This window comes from Quercus lobata, chromosome 11 (genome assembly GCF_001633185.2).
Source record: "Quercus lobata isolate SW786 chromosome 11, ValleyOak3.0 Primary Assembly, whole genome shotgun sequence".
NCBI classification, from domain to species: domain Eukaryota; kingdom Viridiplantae; phylum Streptophyta; class Magnoliopsida; order Fagales; family Fagaceae; genus Quercus; species Quercus lobata.
This window is the reverse complement of record NC_044914.1, coordinates 45712054-45718514: the sequence shown is the minus strand read 5'-3', so window position 1 is coordinate 45718514 and position 6461 is coordinate 45712054.

Sequence of the window (6461 nt, the reverse complement as noted above, 5' to 3'; positions counted from 1 at the left end):
TCTGTTTAAAACTTATATAGTAATAATTTCCCCCAAGTCTGTGGTCCGAGGAGCCATGCAGGACTTGGGTTCTGTTTAAAACTATGAATAGTTGCCTTAAGTATTAATTTCCCCTTAGTCTGTGGTCCGTGGAGCCATGCAGGACTAGGTTCTGTTTAAAACTTATATTAGTAATAATTTCCCCCAAGTCTGTGGTCCGAGGAGCCATGCAGGACTTGGGTTCTGTTTAAAACTATGAATAGTTGCCTTAAGTATTAATTTCCCCTTAGTCTGTGGTCCGTGGAGCCATGCAGGACTAGGTTCTGTTTAAAACTTATATTAGTAATAATTTCCCCCAAGTCTGTGGTCCGAGGAGCCATGCAGGACTTGGGTTCTGTTTAAAACTATGAATAGTTGCCTTAAGTATTAATTTCCCCTTAGTCTATGGTCCGTGGAGCCATGCAGGACTAGGTTCTATTTAAAACTTATATTAGTAATAATTTCCCCCAAATCTGTGGTCCGAGGAGCCATGCAGGACTTGGGTTCTGTTTAAAACTATGAATAGTGGTCAGTAGCCCAGCAAGCAGCGGATAATCATGAAAGAAAACGTGTGCTAAGCCATTCTCATTAATAATAATATCTTCTGAGGTTATTTACATTCCATGGTCGAGGTACAGCTTTTTCATCTAAATCTTCTAGGTAGTAGGCGCCTATTCCGGCCACGGACGTGACACGGTATGGTCCCTCCCAATTGGGCCCCAACTTGCCCCAAGAGGGGTTCTTTGCGCTGCCAAGAATCTTCCTCATTACGAGATCACCTGGCCCCAGAGGCCGTGGTTTGACGTTAGCATCATACCCTTGTCTCAGCTTCTGGTGATAATAGGCCACATGAATCATCGCTTTTTCCCTTCTTTCTTCGGCTAGGTCCAGACTCCGTTCCAATAACTCGTCGTTATCGCTTGGGGTAAACGATCTAGACCTCAGTGTGGGAAAGTTGTTCTCAATCGGGAGCACGGCCTCAGCCCCGTAAGTCATCGAGAAGGGGGTCTCATCGGTCGATCGTCGCGGCGTCGTCCGATAAGTCCATAAGACATGGGGGAGTTCTTCTACCCATCTCCCCTTCGCCTCGTCCAACCTCTTCTTCAGTCCGTTCACTATGACCTTGTTCACGGCTTCGACCTGTCCATTTCCCTGAGGGTAGGCGGGGGTGGAATATCGGTTGATGATTCCAAACTCGCGGCAATACTCCCTAAAGTTTTTACTGTCGAACTGCAGACCATTGTCGGAAATGAGTGTACGCGGGGTCCCGAAGCGGGTGATGATGTTCTTCCAGATGAATTTTTGGGCGTCCACGTCCCTAATGTTGGCCAATGGTTCAGCCTCCACCCATTTAGTGAAGTAGTCCGTTCCGACTATTATGTATCGCTTGTTCCCTGCGGCCTTGGGGAAGGGTCCAACTAGATCAAGGCCCCATTGTGCGAACGGCCATGGACTCGAGAGGGGGTTGAGAACTCCTCCGGGTTGGTGGATATTCGGGGCGAATCTTTGGCACTGATCGCACTTCTTAGCGTATTCTTGGGCCTCTCTCTGCATGTTCGGCCACCAGTACCCCTGGGTAAGTGCCCTGTGTGCCAGCGATCTCCCTCCGGTATGACTTCCACAAATCCCCTCGTGTAACTCCTCAAGCAGAGATTCGGATTCTTCTGGGTGTACGCAGAGTAGGTACGGTCCAGAATAGGAGCGCCGATATAGTTTGTGGTCCTCTGACAGCCAAAACCGAGGAGCATTCCTTCGTATCTTCTCGGCTTCCAATTTTTCTTCCGGCAATACGTCGTTTTGCAGGAAGTTCTTTATGGGATCCATCCAGTTGTGACTCTTTCTGATCTGGTGGACTCTGGCAGGGCCTCTACTGATGGGACTTGCCTGGGCTAGATCTTCAACCAGGATCACTCGCGGCAGATTATGTGCCGAGGACGTGGCGAGGGTGGCCAGCGAGTCCGCATGGGTGTTGCCACTCCTGGAAATGTGTGTCAGATTGAAGGACTCAAAATTCGTCTGCAGCCGCTTGACTTGTCCCAGATACTCTTACATCCTAGTATCTCGGGCTTCCAGCTCACCCATCACCTGTCTGACTACCAGTCTGGAGTCCGAGAACGCTTCTATCATTTTTCCGCCCAACCTTTGAACCATCGTCATCCCTTGAAGTAAGGCTTCGTATTCGGCTTCATTGTTCGTAGCCGGGAATCCGAGCCTTAATGATTTTTCAATGGCAGCACCGTCCGGGGATATTAAAACTATCCCGACTCCTGACCCTCTCTGGTTGGCTGCGCCATCTACGTAGACCTTCCAATGCGTGTTCCTCCCTGTTGAGATCGCACCAACCGACTTCCCATCCATGTCCCTCTTCTCGGTTATTGTTTCTATGGAGGGCTCAGCAAACTCCGCTACCAAGTCTGCGAGGACCTGCCCTTTGATGGAGGATCTGGGCATATATTTCATATCAAAGGCTCCCAAGAGCGCACTCCACATGGAGATCCTCCCTGTATAGTCAGCGCTTCGAAGCACTGCTCGGAGGGGAAGCTGAGTCAGAACGATGACCGTGTGCGCCTGAAAGTAATGAGGAAGTTTTCGGGTTGCATGCATTATTGCCAGAATTGCCTTTTCTAAAGGTAGGTATCGCACCTCGGCCTCATGTAGTGATTTGCTCACATAGTACACCGGTCGCTGCACCCCATTATCATCCCGTATCAGTACCAGGCTTACAGCGTGGGGAGCTACGGCGATGTAGGCAAACAGCACCTCATCCGCCTCAGGGCTGGACATGATGGGTGGTCGGGACAGGTAGTCTTTAAGTTGCTGGAAAGCCTGAACGCAATCCTCCGACCATGCAAACTCTTTCCACTTGTTTATCAGGAGGTAGAAAGGCCGACATCGATCCGCCGATCTCGATATGAACCGGTTCAATGCCGCAATCATACCAGTGAGCTTCTGTACTTCCTTCGGATTCCGAGGAGCCTGTAGGCTGTTAATGGCTTTGATTTGATCGGGACTTACTTCTATTCCCCTATGGGTGACCATATACCCTAGGAATTTCCCAGACCCTACCCCGAATGAACATTTGGAGGCATTCAGCCGCAACCGGTGCTCCCTTAATATGGTGAAGATTGTTCCGAGGTCCTTCACGTGCTCGGACGCCCTTCTACTCTTGACGACCATATCATCTATATAAACCTCAATGATCTTGTCCAGTTGTGGTTCAAACATCCGAGTCATCATTCTTTGGTAGGTTGAGCCTGCATTCTTTAGCCCAAACGGCATCACCTTGTAATGATAGTTTCTGATGGGCGTCATGAAAGCCGTTTTCTCTTGGTCCTCTAGCGCAAGGGGTATCTGATGATAGCCTTGGAATGCGTCCAGGAAGCTCATTCGAGGGTGCCCCACGGTTGCATCTACCAATCGATCAATTCGGGGTAGGGGGAATGGGTCCTTTGGGCATGCCTTGTTCAGGTCCGTGAAGTCTACGCAGACCCTCCATTTCCCTGTCTTCTTCTTTACCACCACCGTGTTTGCCAGCCACTCTGGGTAAAAGACCTCTTTGATAGCCCCCGCTCTTTTTAGCTTTGCCACTTCGTCTTTTACGGCACTAGCATGTTCCTTTGAAGGGCGTCGGGGTGGCTGCTTCTTCGGAGTGGAAGAGGGGTTGACGTTCAGGTGGTGACAAATAAGGCTGGGATCGACGCCCGGGGCGTCGTAGGCTTCCCATGCGAACACGTCGACATTTTCTCTAAGAAATCTGACCAATTCCTCCTTTTCTTGAGAGGGCAATTCCGAGCCAACCAGAAAGAACTTCTCCGGGTCGTCGTTGACGGCGATTTTATCTAAACTTTCACACCCTATCTCCTCGGCCAGTCCTTCGTCTTGCTCTGCCGAGGCGGCTGATTGCTATAAACTTTCAGGGGCCGAGGACTCGGCATGGGGCCGATGTAAGACGGCGGCCACCATACACTGCCTGGATACGGTCTGATCTCCTCGGATCTCTTCCACTTGTCCTTTGGATGGGTATTTCACCTTCTGATGAAGTGTGGAGGTTACGGCTTCCAGGGCATGGATCCATGGCCTGGCGACTATCGCGGTGTAGGGTGAGTAAACGTCGACGACGATAAAATTCACTTCCACCACCTCCGTCCCAGTCTGTATGGGTAGTCGGATTTGTCCTTTTGGCGTAATCATTCTTCCCTCGAAGCTAAGAAGGGGGGAGTCATAAACTACCAAATCTTCTGGCTTCAGGTTCAGCCCCTTGTATAGATCAGGGTACATTATCTCTACTGCACTTCCCGAATCCACCAACACCCTTTTCATGTCAAAGCCCCCAATCCTCAGAGTGACCACCAAGGCATCATCGTGAGGTTGAATAGTTCCTCTCTTATCGTCATCCGAGAACCCCAGTATCAAAGAGCTTCCCTTTTTTGACCTTTTGTGTTCCCTCTGCCTGCTCCCGGAGGGGAGCCGATCAACAGCTAACACCCTGGGGATGGGTGGTCCCGTTCTTCCTGGTGCAGCGAAGATGACATGTATCGTCCCGGTGGGTAGTCTTAAGGTCACGTCCTTTCGAGGCTCTTGTGTTGCTTGGCCGGTGTGGCCACTCGATGGGTGCAGCAGGTGACGTAACTTTCCTTCTCGGACCAACTGATCCAGATGATTCCACAGATTCCTGCAGTCCTCAGTAGTGTGCCCATGGTCTTGATGATAGTGGCAGTACAGGTTCTGGTTACGTTTGGAAGGTTCTCCAACCATCTTTCCCGGCCACCTGAAATAGGGTTCATCTCTTACTTTCTCCAGTACCTGTTGTACGGGCTCTCTGAATATGGCATTCACTGTTTGCGGGTTACTCTGCCCAGCCTATCGCGAAAAATCTCTCCTCGGCTGACCATGATTGTGCCGTTCCGACCTGAAATCATTTGCTTTGGGGTGGATAACCTTCTCCTTCCCCCTCCCTTGCAGCTGATCTTCCTCCACTCTTTTGTACTTGTCTATCCTATCCCTCAACTGATCAACGTTGGCAACCGGTTTGCCAGTGAGGGATTTCCTTAAGCCATGGTCGGTGGGGAGGCCGCTTTTGAACGTGCTGATAGCGACAGCATCGTGATTATCATCCAGGTCATTATATACTTCCCAGTATCTATCGGAGTATGCTTTCAGAGTCTCTCCCTCGTGCATGGACAAGGACAATAGCGAACCGAGGGGCCTGGGGACTCTGGTGTTGGTGATAAAGCGAGAGCAGAAATCCCGAGTGAGCTGCTTGTAAGAGCTTATGGAATTTGTCTTCAGGCCGTTGAACCATCTCATCGCCATTGATCCCAAGCTGGACGGGAAGATTTTACACATAAGGGCCTCATTTTGCGAGTAGATGGCCATCTTTTGGTTAAATTGACTCACATGCTCTACCGGGTCTGATCGACCGCTATAGATGGCGAACGCCGGTTGGTTGAACCGTCGAGGCAGCTCAGCCCCTTCAATTCTATACGTGAAGGGGGACCTTGAAACCTGATCCAACGCCTTCTTCATGGCGTCGTTTCCCGAACCCTTACTAGATGGGCTCTCATACTTCCGCACAGGGCGTAATTCCTTTTCGTAGGTAAAGGTTTCACTTGGGGGGTCCGTCGGTAACTCACATCCTCCGCATTAGAGGACTTGTCTGAGTCTGAAGGAGATCGCCTTCGCTGTGCTCGTCGTAGCTTCCTCTTCAGATCATCTATCTCTCGCTGCATGGCCTGGTGACTATTTCGCTTCTGGGACACGTGACTACCTATCTGAGTGTGACTCTGGCTTGTCCGGATAGTATGCACACTTCCCTCACGATTTTCCCTGTGGCCTGGGTTGACGGGATTATTTTGCCTCTGGGACTCGGCGGGTTGTGTCTGTTGGGAGTTAGCCTGCTGAGGATTCTCCTGGTGCGGACCTAGTTCTGCCATGCTTGACCGTTGTGCTAGCTGATGCTCTAGTTCTTCCCACAGACGGCGCCAATTGTAGTTGCACGATTTTCCTAGCCCAAATTCGATTGATCAGGCCCTGGCCCAAAGCGCAACCCACAATAAATATTTGTAGAGGATGGGTCAAAGAACTTGGCCTCAGCGAGTCTATTCAGTCTGATGCATGGGCAATATGGTTGCAGAAAATAAAGACACGAAAATGGATCTCTCACATATAAGTTTATTTCTTTAGCTCCTCATACAGAATTTTTCGTCCTCTTCTCTAAGGGACTCCACTACATTATATAGTTCCCTCCTCTCATCTCAACCCTACACTTGTTGACTATCTAAGCACCTACTTGAGTGGCTGTCCCATCAGACGCCTTCATCTCTCCCCATGTGAGTTGCAGAGGCCAAGGCGGTACTGTTCAGGGGTCATTTCCTCATTAATGCGGCCAAGAGGGTGGTTGGGGCGCAATTAATGTGGTGGTAGCTCTCCATGGGATATTTTGG